Source organism: Monodon monoceros, unplaced genomic scaffold, assembly GCF_005190385.1.
Source record: "Monodon monoceros isolate NGI ecotype Baffin Bay Population unplaced genomic scaffold, NGI_Narwhal_1 Super_Scaffold_7, whole genome shotgun sequence".
In the NCBI taxonomy this organism is placed as follows: domain Eukaryota; kingdom Metazoa; phylum Chordata; class Mammalia; order Artiodactyla; family Monodontidae; genus Monodon; species Monodon monoceros.
This window is the reverse complement of record NW_021703784.1, coordinates 62,977,566-62,997,927: the sequence shown is the minus strand read 5'-3', so window position 1 is coordinate 62,997,927 and position 20,362 is coordinate 62,977,566. Positions and strand designations below refer to the sequence as shown.

Genomic DNA, 20,362 nt, shown 5'->3' with positions numbered 1-20,362 from the left:
TGTACAGCAAAGTGATTCAGTTACACATATATATACATTTTTAAAAATATTCTTTTCCATTATGGTTTATCACAGAATATTGAATATAGTTCCCTGTGCTGTACAGTAGGACCTTGTTGTTTATCCATTCTATATATAATAGCTTACATCTGCTAATCCCAGCCTCCCACTCCATCCCTCCCCCGACCCCCTCCCCCTTGGCAACCACAAGTCTGTTCTCTAAGTCCGTATATCACAGTATATTTAAAATACCTATTTTTAAAAGTAAACAATCTCAAATTTTTATTGTCTTCATAATAAAACAAAATAAACTCAGCACTGGGTCACTTGGCCCTTTCTTTTTTTATCTCCTCCCAGCACAAAGTGCTTATTACACCTCTTGATAGCCAGCATTCTCTTAGATCTGCAGTTGGGCTCAACTCATTCAAGCCTCAGCACAATTGTCTTTGTAGTTTTAGCCTTTTTCTGGAAAATCGACTTAGTCTGGCCACCATAGCCACTCTGCTTCCTGTCATAATGCCGCTTTCCCTAGGCATACAGAGAATCCTTGACCTTCTTATACTGTGTGACTTTGTGGGGTTGGTGCCTGCCACACTTCTTGCAGAAAGTCCGGCTGGTTTTAGGAACGTTCACCGTGTTTGCAAGACTGCTATCAGCGGGGAAACAAGCTAAAATACCTTTTCTTTTTTTAAAGATTAAAAAAAATATTTATTTTATTAATTATTATTTATTTTTGGCTGCGTTGGGACTTCGTTGCTGCGCGCGGGCTTTCTCTAGATGCGGCGAGCAGGGGCTACTCTTCGTTGCGGTGCGCAGGCTTCAGTAGTTGTGGCACGCATGCTCAGTAGTTGTGACTCGAGGGCTCTAGAGTGCAGGCTCAGTAGTTGTGGCGCATGGGCTTAGTTGCTCCGTGGCATGTGGGATCTTCCTGGACCAGGGCTTGAACCTGTGTCTTCTGCATTGGCAGGTGGATTCTTAACCACTGCACCACCAGGGAAGCCCTAAAATACCTATTTAAAAAAATATATTTTATTTATTTATTTGGTTGTGCTGGGTCTCCCTTGTGGCAGGCAGGCTTCTTAGTTGAGGCTCGCCTGCTCCTTAGTTGGGGCATGCATGAGGGATCTAGTTCCCTGACCAAGGATCGAACCTGGGCCCCCTGCATTGGGAGCTCAGAGTCTTAACCACTGCACCACCAGGGAAGTCCCTAAAATACCTGTTTTGAATGCAGTCTTTTCTCCCCTCTGACTTTCCTCAAGGTCAGAATATTTTTCGAATACTCCCCTCTCACAGCGAAAGGAGCCTAGAATTCTCAGTACATAAATAGATTTTGAATTGCTTGATAAAAGCCACAGTTGGAAGCACAGCAAAGGGTATTGCTTCCAAAAGCAAACGTACACAAGGAATTTGCATACTATTGCTTTGTGTAGATGAAGCTTTCTGCTTGAGTGTTTAAATAAATATTTTGAAGATATTCTCAGAACTTTGAAAAGTGAGGATTGTTCTTCTCATTCATCCCTAAAAATCATGAGAAGCATTTCAAATTCAAGGAAAGATGGATTGTTTTGACTATCTTAGATTTTGTATATTAAAAGATGTCTGTTTATAAAATGAGTTTAGAACAGTTTAAAAATACTTTTACCTGATGCTTTGTCCAGATTTATGTATGTGATAAACATACCACTATATTCTGGGACTTGTTAGGGCAGAGAAAAAATTAATGTGCACTCCAGTGAGAATTCTTTTTACTTACCCTCAGGATGACTTTCTGCCTAAAGAAGTATGTTATAACAACTTAAGAAATTATTTTCCAGCTATCCTACCGACTTACCCCCTCTATGAGTGTGGGAAATCAACTCAACTGTGTAGTTTATGCTTGGTCAAGTTAGTGGTTTACACAGTGTAACCAAAGTAAGCCAATTTATCAGTGCTTTTTGGCTGAGGGCATGCCAAGGCCCGGTCATACTGACATATCAATATTTACCCCAGAGTGTAGATGACTCCTGCCGGTGAAGCCTGTTTACAAAGCCTGTTTACATATATATGTAATTTTAAAAGGCATTTGGATCAACATTTCAGCACTATTCTTATTTTAAAATAATTTTATATTATGGTGGGGTAAAGGGAAAACTTTTCAAGTTTTGGAGAGATTTCCCATTCTTCTGTTTCAGAGACAGGACTTGCTTACAGCAGTGCTTTTCAAACTCTTTAGTGTAACAAGCATCACCTGGAGAGCTAGTTAAAACTCAGATTTCTGGGTCCCAATCCCAGTTTCTGATTCAGTAGGTGTGGGGTGAGATGGAGAATTTGCATTTCTAATGAGTTCCTGGTGATGCTGGTGTTCTTGGTCCAGGGACCACACTTAGAGAACCGCTGCTGAGAAACCCTGGGCTTAGAGAATCCTAGAGTTGGACCTCCGAATACTTACATTACGTCAGACACTGTGCAAATCACTTTACATCCATTATATCTAATCCAGATGACAACCTTACAAGTTAGGGACGATTATTCCTATTTTATAGATTGAGGAACTGAGGCTCAGGAAGTTAAGTTATCCAAGATCACACAGCTTGTAAGTGGCAGAGCCAGAATTTGAACTAGGGTTTTCCTGTCTCCAGATGCGTGTTACTTCTCTGTTAAAATATGCTTTTTTTTTCTGGGTTAAAGTTCTTCTAGTCCCAGTTTCTTCCTCACATGGGGATAATTTCTCTAACATCCCTGAACCATGGCCCTTTGGCTTTTGCTCAAATCTGTCAGGAAGGGACACTCACTACTTCATGAAGAAAGTCTTGTTGGGGACAGCTAGAGTGATCAGCCATGTGGTTTGCCTGGGACCAAGTGGTCTCCCAGGGTAGGACTTTCAGTTTTAAAACCTACACAGAGCCAGGCACACCAGAATGACTGGTCACTCTAGGACGGCTAAAGCCATTTCAAATGCTTTGTTATTAGCCCACCTTCTTTTCTATACTTCTCCATTTCTGTTGGAGTTTTGTCTAATTGGGTCTTGCACATGATAGTCCTTCAGATATTTGAAGATGATGATCCTTCCACCAGTCACCAGACTACCTTCATGTCCTTTGACCTTTCTTCATATAACATAGTATATACAGCACTTTCTATGTGTCAGGAACTCTTCTAGAAGTTTTATGTATATTAACCAATTTAATTTTCACAAGAGTCCTATGAGGTAGGTACCATTATTATCCCCATTTTACAGATGGGGAAACTGAAGCATAGTTAAGTACTCTGCTCCAGGTCACAGTTTTTAAGAGGCTGAGCCAGGATTTTAACCCACAGAGTATGGCTCCAGAATCCACGCTCTTAATCAGTACACTTTACTGCTTTCCACTCAGTAAGGGTCTACCAAGTACCAACTATGTACTGCAAAAGATACGGAAGAGAGACACGGTCCTTGTCACCATGGAGTGTATGGTCTAGTGGGAGACACACAAGCAACAAGTAATTAAATTTAAAAAATTACAAATTAGGATAAGTGCTATGAAATAAGTAAGTGCTAATATAGAAAATATTGGTGAAGCAGTTTGGGTCCAATCAGGAGACAGAAATCACACAGGAGGTTAAATAGAGGAAGTATAACATAAAGAATTATTAATTGTGATAAATGAGTAACCCTATGATGTAAAGACACTTTGGTACCCTAGGGCTGAGGGAGCATACCCAAAGAAGGACAGTCCCTTAGGAGGAATCCAGCTTTCACTGGAGAACGTGTGTATAATTGTCAGCTTGGGCTGCCATAACAAAATACGAAGACTGGGGGGCTTAAACAACAGGAGTGTATCTCACAGCTCTGGAGGCTGGTAAATCCAAGATCAAGGCGCCTGCTGATTAGGTTACCTGGTGAGGGCTTTCTTCCTTGCTTGCAGATTGCCACCTTCTGGCTGTGTCCTCACATGACTGAGGGAGAGGAAAGCAAGCTTTCTGACAAGGCACTAATCACACCGTTAGGGACCCACCCCCATGACCTTAGCTAACCCTATTTACCTCCCAAAGGCCCCATCTCCACATACCATTGCACTGGGGGTTAGGACTTAATTAATATATGAGTTCTGGGGGGAAGACAAGTCAGTCCATAGCAGTGTGGTTCTACCATGGGATAGCAGAGAAGTTGGCTGATTTGGGTAAACTGGAGCTGTTCTGGAGTCACTGGACAAGCAATAGCCCAGCTTCTGGGATGCAGGAAAGGGCACAGGCCATCAGTGTGGGTGGTCTGGGGCCCTGGCTTGGGCAGGAGCCCTTTAGAGAATGTAGGCTGCACTGAGGCTCAAGTTTTTTTAAAATTAATTAATTAATTAATTATATTTTTGGCTAGGTTGGGTCTTCGTTGCTGCTTGCGGGCTTTCTCTATTTGTGGTGAGCAGGGGCTACTCTTCGTTGTGGTGTGCGGGCTTTTCATTGTGGTGGCTTCTCGTTGCGGAGCACGGGCTCTAGGCGTGTGGGCTTCAGTAGTTGTGGCACATGGGCTCAGTAGTTGTGGCTCACGGGCTCTAGAGTGCAGGCTCAGTAGTTGTGGCGCATGGGCTTAGTCGCTCTGTGGCATGTGGGATCTTCCCAGACAAGGGCTCAAACCCGTGTCCCCTGCATTGGCAGACAGATTCTTAACCACTGCACCACCAGGGAAGTCCCTCAAGTTTTTGAGTTTTGTGAAAAGGTTATCCTACGAAGGCCGAGGCAGCAGGGTTACAGAGGGACAGCGCTCTTGGCCATGGCTGGGGCAGGCTCCAGCCTATGTCCTCACATCCACCCCTCCAACCCTGGAAAATGGCATGAAAGCCCCTTGCTCCTGCAACATCCCTCCAGTGCATTCGATTAAGAAAGTGTTCACATCTCGCTCACTGTAAAGGAGACACGCTTAAAGGAATTCTGTTGTTTATCACAGAACATATATTGAAAGGGGCATTCATAGCTGAGACCATAATTTCATTACAAACAGTTGAGTGGCAAATTTAAAAAAATGTTAAAATATAATATAAATCCAAGGTGAAAGTTTTCAAGTCCTTTAACTTTACTCCAGAGAAGTACAAAATGAAAAGGGAAAATCTCACTCCTTCCCTTCCCATCTCATTTTCTCTCTCCAAAGGTAAAAAGCAAAATCCTGTGATTCCTTCCAGGAAAAAAAAATACACGTACCCATATATGTGTCAATGCTATAAATTATACAAAGGGGATCATTTTCCTCTACAGCATGCTTTCAAGAATAAAAGAGAATTAATAAAGTTAATTATTAATTAAAATTAAATTATTAACAATAATGTATTAAAAGTCTTTCCCCATTGGCATGTCCAGATCACCCTTATTCTCTCTAATCTCTGCACATAATTGCATCATGTAAATGACAGATAATTTTTTTCTTCCAGTTGTATAGAGATAAGTGACATACAGCACTATATAAGTTTAAGGTATACAGCATAATCATTTGATTTACATACATCATGAAGTGATTATCACAATAAGTTTAGGGAACATCCATCATCTCATATAGATACAAAATTAAAGAAATAGAAAAAAACACTTTTTTTCTTGAGGTGAGAACTCAGGATTCACTCTCTTAACAACTTTCATATAAAACATACAGCAGTGTTAACTATATTTACGGTGTTGTACATTACATCCCTAGTACTTACTTACCTTATAACTGGAGGTTTGTACCTTTTGACTGCCTTCATCCAATTCCCCCTCTGCCCAACCCTTGCCTCTGGTAACCACAGATCTGATCTTTTTTTCTATGGGTTTTAAAATTTGTTTGTTTGTTTTTGAAGTATAATTTTTTTTACATCTTTATTGGAGTATAATTGCTTTACAATGGTGTGTTAGTTTCTGCTTTATAACAAAGTGAATCAGTTATACATATACATAATTGACTTCTACACTATGTTATTTCCTGTTACACAACTTAGAGATTTAATATTTCTATATATTCCACACTGATCACCACAATAAGTCTAGTTACAATATGTCACTATACAAAGATATTACATAGTTATTGACTATATTCCCGCCAATGTACATTTTATACTTGTGACATTTATTTTGCAGCTGGAAGTTTGTACCTCTTAATCTCTCTCACCTATTTCTTTCCTTCTCCTACTCCTCCCCTCTGGCAACCACCTGTTTGTTCTCTGTATCTGTAACTCTGTTTCTGCTTTGTTATATTTGTGTATTTGTTTTATTTTGTTAGATTCCACATATAAGTGGAACCATACAGTATATGTCTCTGTCTGACTTATTTCACTTAGCATAATACCCTCCATGTCCGTCCATGTTGTTGCAAATGGCAAAATTTCATTCCTTTTAATGTCTGGGTAGTATTCCATTATATACATGCCACATCTTCTTTATCCAGTCATCTACTGATGGACACTTAGGTTGCTTCCATATCTTTGCTATTGTAAATAATGCTGCAGTGAACATACAGGTGCATTGTTTTTTGAATTAGTGTTTTTGTTCTCTTCAGATAAATGCTCAGGAGTGGAACTGCTGGGTCATATGGTAGTTCTATTTTTTCCATACTCTTTTCCATATTAGCTGAACCAATTTGCATTCCCAGCAGTGCAAGAGGGTTCACTTTTCTCCACACCCTCACCAACATTTGTTATTTGTAATCTTTTTGATAATAACCATTCTGACAGGTGTGAGGTAGTATCTCATTGTGGTTTTGCTTTGAGTTCCCTGATGATTAGTGATGCTGAGCATCTTTTCATGTGCCTGTTGGCCACCTGTATGTCTTTCTTGGAAAAACATCTATTCAGGTTTTCTGCCCATTTAAAAAAATCTGGCTGTTTGTTTTTTTTGATAGAGTTATGTGAGTTTGGTAGAGTTATGTGAGTTCTTTGTCTGTTTTGGATATCAACCTCTTATTGGACAAATAGTTTGCAAATATATTCTCCCATTCTGTAGGTGGCCTTTTCCTTTTGTTGATAGTTTTCTTCACTGTGCAAAAGCTGTTTAGTTTGATATAGTTCCATTTGTTTATTTTTGCTTTTGTTTCCCTTGCCTGAGGAGACGTATCCAAAAAAATTACAAAGACCAATGTCAAAGAGCATACTGCCTAGGTTTTCTTCTAGAGGTTTTATGACTCCAGGGCTTATATTGAAGTCTTTAATTCATTTTGAGTTTGTTTTTGTGCATGGTGTGAGAGAGTAGTCACAGTTCGCTTCTTCTGCATGTAGTTGTCCAGTTTCCCCAGCACCATTTATTGAGGCTATCTTTTGCCCGTTGTATATTCTTGCCTCCTTTGTTGCAATTAATTGACCATAAGTTGTGGGTTTATTTCTGGACTCTTTACTCTGTTACATTGGTCTATGTGTCTGTTTTTGTGCCAGTACCATAATGTATTTTTTTTAAATGTTATTTATTTTTTATTGAGGTACAGTTGATTTACAATATTATATTAGTTTCAGGTATACAACATAGTGATTCAAAAATTTTATAGATCATACCCCATTTACAATTATTATAGAATATTAGCCACATTTCCTGTTCTGTACAATATACTTTCTAGCTTACTTACTTTATACATAGGATTTTGTACCTCTTAATCTTCTACACCTATCTTGCCCATCCCCCCTTCCCTCTCCCAACTCATAACCACTAGTTTGTTCTCAATATTGGTGAATCTGTTACTGTTTTGTTATATTCATTCCTTTGTTGTATCTTTTAGATTCCACATGTAAGTGATAACATACAGTATTTGTCTTTGTCTGTGTGACTTATTTCACTAAGAATAGTACCCTCCAGGTCCATCCATGTTGTTGCAAATGGCAGGATTTCATTATTATTCATGGCTGAGTAGTATTCCATTGTATGTATATGTGTGTGTGTGTGTATATATATGTATCTCATCTTCTTTATCCAATCATCTGTTGATGGGCACTTAGGTTGCTTCCATATCTTGGCTATTGCAAATAATGGTGCTTTTAACATATGGGTGCATGTATCTTTTCAAATTAGTGTTTTCATTTGCTTCGGAGATATACCCAGGAGTAGAATCGCTGGATGATATGATAGTTCTATTTTTAGTTTTTTGAGGAACCTCCATACTGTTTTCCACAGTGGCTGTACCAACTTGTATTCCCACCAACAGTGCAAGAGGGTTTCCTTTCCTCTGCACCCTCACCAACATTTATTTGTAATGTTTTTGATGATAGCCATTCTGACAGGTGTGAAGTGAGATCTCATTGGGGTTTTGATTTGCATTTCCCTGATGATTAGCAATGTTGAGTGTCTTTTCATGTGCCTTTGGTCATCTGTAGGTCTTCTTTAGAAAAATGTCTATTCAGTTCTTCTGCCCATTTTTTAATCAGGTTTATTTATTTTATATTGAGTTGCATGAGCTATTTATATACTTTGGATAGTAACTCCTTATTGGTCATATTATTTGCAAATATTTTCTCATTCAATAGGTTGTCTTTTCATTTTGTTGATGGTTTCCTTTGCTGTGCAAAAGCTTTTAAGTTTAATTAGGTCCCATTTGTTTATTTTTGCTTTTGTTTCCTTTGCCTTAGGAGAGAGAGCCAAAAAAACTTGTTATGATTTATGTCAAAGAATGTTCTGCCTATATTTTCCTCTGGGAGTTTTATGGTATCCAGTCTTACACCTAGGTCTTTAACCTATTTTGAGTTTATTTTTGTATATGGTGTGAGAAAATGTTCTAATTTCATTCTTTTCCATGTAGCTGTCCTGTTTTCCCAGCACCATTTATTGAAGAGACTGTTTTTTCTTCATTGTATCTTCTTGCCTCCTTTGTTGTAGATTAATTGACCATAAGTGCATGGGTTTATTTCTGGACTTTTTATTCTGTTCCATTGATTTCTGTGTCTGCTTTTGTGCCAGTACTACACAGTTTTGATGACTGTAACTGTGTAGTATAGTCTGAAGTCAAGGTGATTGTGATTGTTGTCTATTTGGGTTCTTTTGTGTTTCCATACAAGTTTGTAAATTATTTGTTCTAGTTTTGTGAAAAATGCCATTGGTATTTTGATGTGGATTGCACTGAATCTGTAGATTGCCTTGGGTAGTGTGGTTATTTTAACAATATTAATTCTTCCAATCCATGAACATGGTGTATCTTTCCATCTGTTGGTGTCATCTTCAATTTCTTTCATGAGTGTCTTATAGCTTTCTGAATACAGTTCTTTTACCTCCTTGGTTAGATTTATTCCTAGGTATTTTATTCTTTTTGATGGGTTTGTAAAGGGGACTGTTTTCTTAATTTCTCTTTCTGATAGTGTATTGTTAGTATAGAAATGCAACAGTTTCTATATATAATAATTTTGTATCCTGCAACTTCACAGAATTCATCTATGAGCTCTAGTAGTTTTTCCATGGCATCTTTGGGATTTTCTATGTATGGAATCATAGATGATGGATAATTTATTTCACTTTTAATGGACACTTTGGGTTTTGCTTTTATAAAAATTCTGCCAGAAAGATAACTGTACATATGTGACTGAATTTTTGTAGGTATAACCATATTTTTTGCTATATGAAAAGACATGTGCCTTTTAAATTTTTGTATTTATCAGATTTACCTGTAGTAAGAAATTGCATCAATTTGTACCCCCCTCCCATCAAAAGTGGATGAGAGGATTAATTTCTTCACATCCCTCCCAGCATCAGAGAAGCCTTGTACCAGTTTGATAAGTGAAAAAAAAATGTTTTCTTACCATTTTGATTTGCATTTCTTTAAGTATACATGAGTGAGAGCACCTTTCTGCATGTTTATCATCCTTTGAATTTGCTTTTCTATGATCTCTTTCTATCCTTTGCACACTTTTCTGTTGGGCTTTTAAATATATATATATATATTCATTTATATCAGTTCTATTTAAGTTAAGGAAAAGAGCTCTTTGACAAATATGTTTTAAATTTGTTTGCCCTGTTTTGGAACCTAGCCTTTCATTTAAGTTTCAGTTTTTGTTGTTGTTTTCCTTTTTTTTCATACCAAAGTTACATTGCTACCTAGACAAGTTGACTAACTTTTCCCCTTCTAGCTTCTGGATTTCATAGCCTTCTCAGAAAAGCCTCTTTCTTAGATTAGTATTTAGTTAACCTCCTTTTTAGAGATATTTTATGATTTAGTTTTTACAGTTCATATTTGATCTATCTGGAATTGACTTGGGTGTAAGGAGTGAGATAAGAACCCAGCTTTGTTCTTATCTCAGTAGGTACTGACTAGTTGTGCTACCACTACTTACTTTTATTTTATTTACTCTTTTCCCCAATGATTTGAAATCTCACCTTTCCACCTTTACAGTAAATTCCCTTGTGCGTTAGAGTCTATTTCTTATTTTTCTTTGGTTTCATTAATTCCTTCTCATATCAAACTGCTTTATTAATTGAAGTTTCAAAATATGTTTTGATATCAGATAGAACTAGAAGTGGACATGTTTTGGATGGGGAAGACAGAGAAGGTCTTGCTGATGGGTGACATTTAGGCTGACATTTGAAGAATAAGAAGTAACCAGTTTCATGGAGACGAAGGTAGGAGCATTCGAGGTAGAGGGAGCTGCATATCCAAAGGTTGGGAGACAGAAAACAGCTTGGCTTATTTGCAGAAGCTAAAAAAAGACAAGTGTGGTGAGCACATGAAAACACAGGAGAGAAGGACACAAGATGGAGTGGAAAGATAGGCCAGATTTTGTAGGGACAGCTTGGTTTTGTCCTAAATACAAATGGAAGCACTTAATGGATTTGAAGTAGGAAAGTGACATGTTCCAACTTCTCGGTGTATAACATTGTCACTCTGGCTGTTATGTGGAGATGGGCAGGAGGAGAACAAAAGTTGCAGTGAGGAAGAGTTGCTTCCTCTTCATCCAAGTAGCTTCTCCTTGTTATATTTTATCCCAGCATCTTATTTATTCCTTTTTGGGATAGTTTCTTTTTTATTCCTTTTTGTGTCCTTAGTGCCAGCACGGAGTCTAGCAAACAGCATGCAATAAACATTTGAATCATGAATGAATGAAAAAGTAAGTTCTTTCAATTTTCACCCTGGCCCTGGGGAATGAGAGTTTTAAATCCCTTACAGCTTTAAAAAGATTAATTAAGCATCTGAGAAGCGTTGGGTGGGTTAAAATATTGGTGAGTTATGTTCCAGCGGCCAGACCAAAGGGGGACTCTGAAAGAGTTGGGGAAGAGAGTCCCGTAGTCCCGGGGTGCTGGTGAACTCCAGGGCTGTGTAAGCAAAACCCCAGTAGAGGGCAGTAGAGGGCTGCACAGGACTGGTTCCGCCCGATTGGCCAGGGCCCAGGCGAGGGCAGGGAAGGGGACAGGGACGGGAAGGGGGAAGGGGAGGGGCTGGACAGCAGGCCAGGCAGCTAGAACCCGCACCAGACTAGGGCTTGGGGAGCAGGTGACCTTCTGGTCTCTCGTCGGAGTCTAAAGTGCGCTGATGGAGAGCATGAGGCCACCTTTCTGTGTTTAGATCGTGCTGCTTCTTAGCTTGCAGAGTATAATGAAGCTGTTTTACTGTGGGCCCCTTGCTGCTGGGAAGGGCAGTCTCCTGGAACAGTGATGGGAGGAGGGAGAGAGGAGGGGGTGGGGAGGAAGGGCCCTGAGGTGAAATGGTGAGCACAGATGGGAGTTTTGGCCTTGGCTGCGAGGGAACAGGTTTCTTGGAGACTGTTCTGCAAAGCAGGGAGTGAGACGGTGTCCCTAAGTCACAGCCAGGAGCTGGGAAGACTCAAAGGCAGACAGCGCTTTGCGGAAAACAGGAGGTAATTATTGGCTCCGCAATGTACGTTGTAAGAAACAACTTTGAATGTTTCTTTTGCTCTCTGAATTGATTTCCGTTCTGTCCGTTTTTGTTAGTATAGTTGTTTTAAAAATTTCCAACCTCTCATCTGTGCTTAGGGGAAAAGGATTTTGTACACACATTGGCCAGAGGGTTAAAAGGGGAGCACAGTGCCCCCTAGTGGCCATTAAGGTGATAGCAGCAGAGATCAGAGTGAAAGGCCCCAAACAGAAGCGACACTTAATTTGGACACTTGTTCTTCTCAGCACACACACACATTTCACATACACACATATACACACAATCACATAGCATAGTACGGTTTTTAAATTTTTCCAGTTTTATTGAGATATGATTGACATCCAGCACTGTATAAGTTTAAGGTGCACAGCGTAATGATTTGACCTGTGTGCATTGCAAAATGATTACCAAGCACACCTACACTTATATACACACATCTCACACAGACACATCACATACACATAGCACACTCATACTTTACACACACTGGCATATCACACATACAGGATGACACACACGCACACTGATAAAGGGTTTTGTAGCAGATAATACGGTTGCCCACCAGTAGCTATCACACCGTGTATAACTACAATGTGGTTTAAGTCAAGGATCAAGTCAACTTTTGGTTTTGGGGTAGGTTCCAACTGACCTAAGTCATCAACATAATATCAACCCCCTTGGCATAGGAGTGGGCATGTGACCACATCGATCCATTAGCTGTGAATGAGGAAGCATGTCGCCCTGGAAGCTGCCAGGAGCCATCCTGCTACCCCAAGAGACCAGTTTGGAAAGAGCTGATGGGAGTGAGAGGGGGAGGGGAGAGACTCAGGCAAACAGAGGTGTAGCCTGCTAAACATTGGGAGCCTCTGAACAACCCAGTGCTAGAAGCTCACCCTGCCTCTGAACTTTAGGCTTTGGGGACAAATAAGTTGCCTGGTATTTAATGCCTTCAGGTTGGGTTTTCTGTTTCTTAGATCAGAAAACCTCAGAACAGATCAAGTCCTCCCAGAAGTCGTCTGTGGAGGGGTCCAGCTCTGCTTTAAGAAGGAGGACTGTTCCTTTCTACCCCTCCTTTGACCGCTTGGTCCTCAAAGTGATTATGATGGACCCGGCACAGTTCTTGGAAATTTTCATGGATAACAGAGAAGAAAATAGTATTTAAAACCAAGCCTCTTTGCCTTCGAAGGAAAGTGACACAATTCCGATTTGTGCAGGAATAAATCTCTAGATGGATCTTGTCCCTGGCAGAGGCTGAAATAAGATTCAAGCCAGTGTTTTTGAATTTCAAAGGACAGGCAACCTTGGCTGACAACACAGATTTTGTATACGCAGTTGGCCCTCTGAATCTGCTGGGTTTTGCAGCTTCTTCTTCTATTTTTTTTTAATTAATTTTTCATTGGAGTATAGTTGCTTTACAATGTTGTGTTAGTTTCTGCTGTACAGCAAAGTGAATCAGCTATATGTATACATATATCCCCTCTTTTTTTGGATTTCCTTCCCGTTTAGGTCACCACAGAGCACTGAGTAGAGTTCCCTGTGCTATACTACTATAACTACTATAATGAGTAGTTTCTCATTAGTTAGCTATTTTATACATAGTATCAATAGTGTATACATGTCAATCCCAATCTCCCAATTCATCCCACCCCTTCTCCCTTCCTTCCATACATTTGTTCTCTACATCTGTGTCTCTATTTCTGCTTTGCAAATAAGATCACCTACCATTTTTCTAGATTCCACATATATGAGTTAATGTATGATATTTGTTTTTCTCTTTCTGACTTACTTCACTCTGTATGTCAGTCTCTAGGCCCATCCACATCTCTGCAAATGACCCAATTTCGTTCCTTTTTATGGCTAATATTCCACTGTATATATGTACCACATCTTCTTTCTCCACTTCTCTGTTGATGGACATTTAGGTTGCTTCCACATCCTGGCTATTGTAAATAGAGCTGCAATGAACATTGTGGTACATGACTCTTCTTGAATTATGGTTTTCTCAGGGTGTATGCCCAGTAGTGGGATTGCTGGGTTGAATGGTAGCTCTATTTTTAGTTTTTTAAGGAACCTCTGTACAGTTCTCCATAGTGACTGTATCAATTTACATTCCCACCAACAGTGCAAGAGGGTTCCCTCTTCTCCACACCCTATCCAGCATTTATTGTTTGTAGATTTTTTGATGACAACCATTCTGACCAGTGTGAGGTGACACCTCATTGTAGTTTTGATTTGCATTTCTCTAATAATTAGTGATGGTGAGCATCTTTTCATGTGCCTCTTGTCCATCTCTATGTCTTCTTTGGAGAAATGTCTATTTAGGTCTTCCTCCCATTTTTGGGTTGAGTTGTCTGTTTTTTTGATATTGAGCTGCATGAGCTGCTTGTAAATTTTGGAGATTAATCCTTTGTCAATTGCTTCATTTGCAAATATTTTCTCCCATTCTGAGGGTTGTCTTTTCTTCTTGTTTATGGTTTCCTTTGCAGTGCGAAAGCTGTTAAGTTTAATTAGGTCCCATTTGTTTATTTTTGTTTCTTTTTTCAGTACTCTAGGAGGTGGGTCAAAAAAGATCTTGCTGTGGTTTATGTCAAAGAGTGTTCTGCCTGTGTTTTCCTCTAGGAGTTTTATAGTGTCTGGCCTTATACCTTTGGTATAATCTATGACAAAGGAGGCAAGAATATACAATGGAGAAAAGACAGTCTCTTCAATAAGTGGTGCTGGGAAAACTGGACAGCTACATGTAAAAGAATGAAATTAGAACACTCCCTAACACCATACACAAAAATAAACTCAAAATGCATTGAAGACCTAAATGGGTTTCACAGCTTCTGATTCAACCAACCACTCAGTACTAGGTTGGATGAATCCATGGATGAAAAACCCACGGATACGGAGGGCCCACTGTACCCATTTTATATAAGCGACTTGAACATGCGTGGATTTTGGCGTCTGAGGAAGCTCCTGGAACTGGTTCTCTGTGGATGCTGAGGAAGGGCTGTATACATACTCATTTAAACCCTTTAATCACCCTACAAGGTGAGGATCACTTATCCCATTTTACAAATAATGAATCAGGCTCAAAGAGGGTGTCACGTGCTCAGTGTCAAACAACTACATAGCGGTGGCACTGGGCTTTCAACCCAGGGCCCTTTGGCTGGAAAGCTCTTGGTCTCCCTTCCAGGGCAGCATACCACCTACCACACCGCTGGCCGCCTCCTGTGTGTGATTTGGTCTGGGTGGGCCTCTTGGGGCGGCGGCTGCAAAGAGGTAAGAGGAAAGTTATCCTTGTACGTTTATTTAACATTTCATGGGGGCAGTGGTAGGAATGGGGAAGATAGAGAGCCTCTTACACCAGGGTTCTGATCGTGCTGGGAAGGAGCCTGAAATGGACCTTGAAAAGTCAGCCTCTGCCGGGGAGGCAGTGTGGTGTGGTGCTGGCCACCCAGCCTCGGAGCCCTACTGGACCTGGGGCCAGGTCTCAGGGTCACTGATGTGTTAGCTCTGTGACTTGGTAAGTCACAGACTGTGACTTTAACCCGTTGAAGTCTGAGTTTCATCCCTAATAATTAGACCTACCCCCTAGGGTCTTCATGTGGATTAAATAAGAAACCATGGGGCTTCCCTGGTGGCACAGTGGTTAAGCATCCACCTGCCAATGCAGGGGACATGGGTTCAAGCCCTGGTCCAGGAAGATCCCACATGCCTCAGAGCAACTAAGCCCGTGTGCCACACACCACAACTACTGAGCCTGTGATCTAGAGCCCGCGAGCCACAGCTACTGAGCCCACGAGCCACAACTACTGAGCCCACGTGCCACAACTACTGAAGCCTGCGCGCCTAGGGCCTGTGCTCTACAACAAGAGAAGCCATCGCAATGAGAAGTCCGTGCACCACAATGAAGAGTAGCCCCTGCTCGCCGCAACTAAAGAAAGCCTGCACTCAGCAATGAAGACCGAACACAGCCAAAAATAAATAAGTAAATAAATAAACATTTTAAAAAAAGAAAAAGGAACCACAAGTAAAGTACCGTACTGAGCACAATGCCTGGTGCCCCACCCCCTCCGCCACCAATGGCAGATGTTATACTATATTAAACACATAGCGCTCCTGCAGATTTGGGCAGGTATTCTAAAGGCCCCTTCTCATCCAAATGGTAAGCCTCAAACACTGTTATAAAGAGAAGGCAGAGAAAGGCAGCTCGTGCACAATGCTTTTCTTTTTTTTTAATTAAAAATGTTTTAATTGTGGTAAGATACACATGACATAAAATCTACCATCTTAACTCTTTTTAAGAGTACAGTTCAGTAGTGGTAAGTTCATTCACATTGTCGTATAAAAAAATCTCCAGAATTCTTTTCATCTTGCAAAACTGAAACTCTATACCCATTAAATTCTCCATTCTCCCCATCCCCTAGCCCCTGAATCAACATTCTACTTCCTGTCTTTATTAATTTGATTAGGTGAGTGGAATCAAACAATTTGTTTTTTTGTGACTGGCATATGTCACTTAGCCTAGTGTTCTCAAGGTTCATCCATGTTGCAGCATGTTCAGAATTTCCTACCTTTTAAAGGCTGAATAATATTCCACTGTATGTATATATTTTGTTTATCCATCAATGGGTACTTGGGTTGCTTCCACCTTTGGGCTACTGTGAGTAATGCTGCTATGAACATGGCAGTATAAATATCTCCTCAAGACCCTGCTTTCAATTCTTTTGTGTATATACTCAGAAATGGAGTTGCTGGATCATACAGTAACTCTATTTGTAATTTTTTGAGAAACCATGATATTGTTTTCCATAGTGGCTGCAGCATTTCACCTTCCTACCAGCAGTGCACAAGGCTTCCAATTTCTCTACATCCTTGCCAACATGTGTTATTTTCTGGTGGCTTTTTTGTTATTTGTTTTTTTTAAGGTAACCATCCTAATGGGTGTGAGGTGGTGTCTCACTGTGGTTTTGATTTGCATTTCCCTAATGATTAGTGATATTGAGCCTCTTTCCATGTGATTGTTGGCCATTTATGTATCTTCTTTGCATAAATATCTACTCAAGTCCTTTGCCCATTTTAAAATCAGGTTGTTTATTTTTTATCATTGAGTTGTATGAGTTCTTTATATATTCTGGTTATTAACTCTTCATTAGATAGTATATGATTTATAAATATTTTCTCCCAGTCTGTGGGTTGCTTTTTCACTCCGTTGATTGTGTCCTTTGATGCACAGAAGTTTTAAATTTTAGTATAGTCTAATTATTCTTACCACAATGCTTTTCTTCCTTTTTCTCTCTTTGGGAGTAAGTTGGTGGAAAGTGGGGTGAGCTTAGCCATATTCTGCCTCTTTCATTGCCTATTGGTGTGAAAAAGGAGAAGGAACTCCTTACTCCATAAGACAAAAGAGCAGCATCCCTCATGAGACTTCAGCACAGAGGGATTTAAATACAGCTGTTTATTTCTACTTAGTTTTTTAAAAATTGAGGTATAGTTTTTTTAATACATTTATTTATTTATGTATTTTTGGCTGTGTTGGGTCTTCATTGCTGCGCGCAGGCTTTCTCTAGTTGCGGTGAGCAGGGGCTACTCTTTGTTGTGGTGCACGGGCTTCTCATTGCGGTGGCTTCTGTTGTTGAGGAGCACAGGCTCTAGGCGCTTGGGTTTCAGTAGTTGTGGCACATGGGCTCAGTAGCTGTGGCTCGCAGGCTCTAGAGTGCAGGCTCAGTAGTTGTGGCGCATGGGCTTAGTTGCTCCGCGGCAGGTAGGAACTTCCCGGACCAGGGATCGAACCTATGTCCCCTGCATTGGCAGGCAGATTCTCAACCACTGTGCCACCAGGGAAGTCCCGGGGTATAGTTGATGTACAATATTATGTAAGTTTCAGGCATACAACATAGTGATTCACAATTTTTTAAAATATTTATTTATTTATTTAATTTATTTTGGCTGAGCCGGGTCTTAGTTGCAGCACACAGGATCTTCGTTGTGGCAAGCAGGCTTCTTAGTTGCAGCATGCGGACTCTTAGTTGTGGCAGGTGGACTTCTTAGTTGTGGCATGAGGACTTCTTAGTTGCGGCATGCATGTGGGATCTAGTTCCCAGACCAGGGATCGAAACTGGGCCCCCTGCATTGGGAGCTTGCAGTCTTAACCACTGCGCCTCCAGGGAAGTCCCTGATTCACACTTTTTAAACGTTATATTCCATTTATAGTTATTGTAAAATGTTGGCTATATTCCTTGTGTTGTACAATATGTCATTATAGTTTATTTATGTTATATCTAGGAAGGGCAAGATAAGGGTGGGGGTTAAGAGGTACAAAATAAATCAGTTTATTGAAGACTCCTGGATTCGGGAAGCTGGGCCTAGAAATGTTGGCTTTCAGACAGCCTGGTGCCCCCTCTGACATCTGGCCTAGGAATCAAGCTGGAGGTGGCAGGAAATCTCACCACGATGTCCAGCCAGGACCTGTTTCCAGATTGTAAAGGCTGGGGAAGGAGTGCAGGTTAGTATCCCCTGGGAGCTGGCTGGAACTAAGATGAGGCAGGCAAGACACCAAGTGCACAAATATTTAAGGAGACACTCACTCCAGGTGCTGACCTTGCACTTGCATGAGCCATAGAGGGAGTGCCTCCTTCTACTTCGTGCCCCTGGAGCCCCGTTGCCTCATTCCAGTCCTGGCTCTGCCTGGGGGCAAGGAGAAGGGCACACAAGTGTGTGTGACCCACATTACAAGGATGAGTGCTCAGATCAGACTCCCCACCTGTTGGGCAGGCCCTGTGGATCCTGACTGTAATGGACTCTCAGATGTCTTTCCTTGGATGGATGATCAGACCTCAAGGTATGAGGCAGAAGAGATCTGGGTAGAAGCCAGGCAGAGGCCATACTTCTGCTGCCCCTGCTCTTTCTGCTGGCATTGCAGTTGAGGGACTGACTGAGCTCTCTCTGGTGGCGTGAGCAGGCATCCTGGTGTCCTGTCTCTAGCCTCATGGATGTTGGGAGGCCAGGATCATGCATTTTGCTGGTGACCTTGTGGCAGGAGCAGTGGTGGTTTTGGAGCGAGCAGCTTCCTTGGTGGCCCAGATCTTCTTTGGGAGGCTTTTCTGAAAGCTCAACCTAAAGTCTTTTCTACATTTCTCCTAGTAGTTCTGTAAGACACTTAATATCCTGTCATAAATCCCTTCTTGCCTAATCTAGCTGGAGTGGATTTTGTTCTCTTCAACTCACCAATACAAATGGGATGGAGAGACTTTTATTGCTGAATTCCTCTTAGAGAAGTCACTGAGTGTGTGCTTTGGAAGGATGCCTTGATCCGTCCTTGGAGAGAGGGTTCTTCTCCTTCCCCACCAACCCTCACCCCACCCTCACCCCGGACCTAGGTGTTAGCGGACACTAAGGCTCAGGAACTCTTTAAGCTGCTTCTGAAAAAAAGGGGGAAAGAGACAAAAGTGTAGAGAGAAGGCAGAGGGACTCAGTGATGGCAGAAGTCCAGGTGCTGTATAATATTACCCTTTCCCAGGACCCATTCTCCCATATTTTGTAAAACCTGTATGTATAAGTGCTTGGTGGGATTGAATTTTTCTATCGTGGAAGCCAAAGAAGTGGCTGAATTTTGTGTTGGGGTTGGGGGATGTCATATGGGGACAGAAGTGGTGTGTGAGGAAGCTAGAATTTCAAGAGGTAGAAGGGCCAGGAGACTGAGGTCCCCACAGGGAGCCAGCAGAAATGCTCAAGAGCATGTGGAACTCTCTGGTCCACGGGATTCAGAAGTCCAGGCCACCTCACTTGGACATCAAGGTACAGAAGCCCTCGGTGGACATCTGGAGGATGTGGGAATGCATTCAGGATTGGTTCCTTCTTGTTGTGCTTGACTCTTTACCTTACAACTTGACCTCTCTCCCCCATGAACTCTCAAAATACTTTAGCGCCACAATCCTTCAGAGTGCCCGTCACGTTGTCCTCTATATTCATGTGCATTTTTGTTTGTTTGTTTACCTTCTCTGTGAGACTCTTAGCTTCTGGAAGGCCTGTCTCTGAAGTTATTACATGCACAGTGTTGTGTGTATGTGCCTGTGTGTATTTTTCTGGGGAGAATACCCAGAACTTTAATCACATTCTGAAAGGGGTCCAGGATCTAGAAAATGTTTAGAAGCTGAATAAGGAGGTCTTTGGGGGGACATCTGGACACTGACTCTTTACTGCAATTCAAAAAAGAGTCATCATTCAGAAGTCAAATCCATCTCGTCCTCATGCTTGTTTCCCATCTAAGGCTCATGGGCTACGCAGGAACCCTAGACTCGGTTTCTGGTTTCAAGATTCTGTCAATTAGGGGCTCAACCAAGCAGTGTGTATTTATTGCCTCTTGCTCAGGACACCTTGCCCTGCACTCAGAGAGGTTTACAAGCCAGGCTGACACCAGGCAAGTCCCACTGTGGGTGGGATTGATGGCTGTTGTGGGCTTTCCAGCCTGTTGTTTCTTAAGCTATAAATATTTATCAGATGAGTGCGGGAAGGCCAGTCTCCCAAGTATCTGAAACACTGTGTATGTGTATGTGGGTGCAGGGATGGGGAGCCTGCTGGAGAATGAGAGCCCTGTGGAAGCTG

The 20,362-nt window shown here is 41.3% G+C and overlaps 1 pseudogene; it reads right to left on the bottom strand.

The window, feature by feature from the left end:
- Positions 1-312: 312 nt before the first annotated feature.
- The window catches only part of LOC114887577, an 88,019-nt pseudogene continuing 67,969 nt past the window's right edge, over positions 313-20,362 (bottom strand).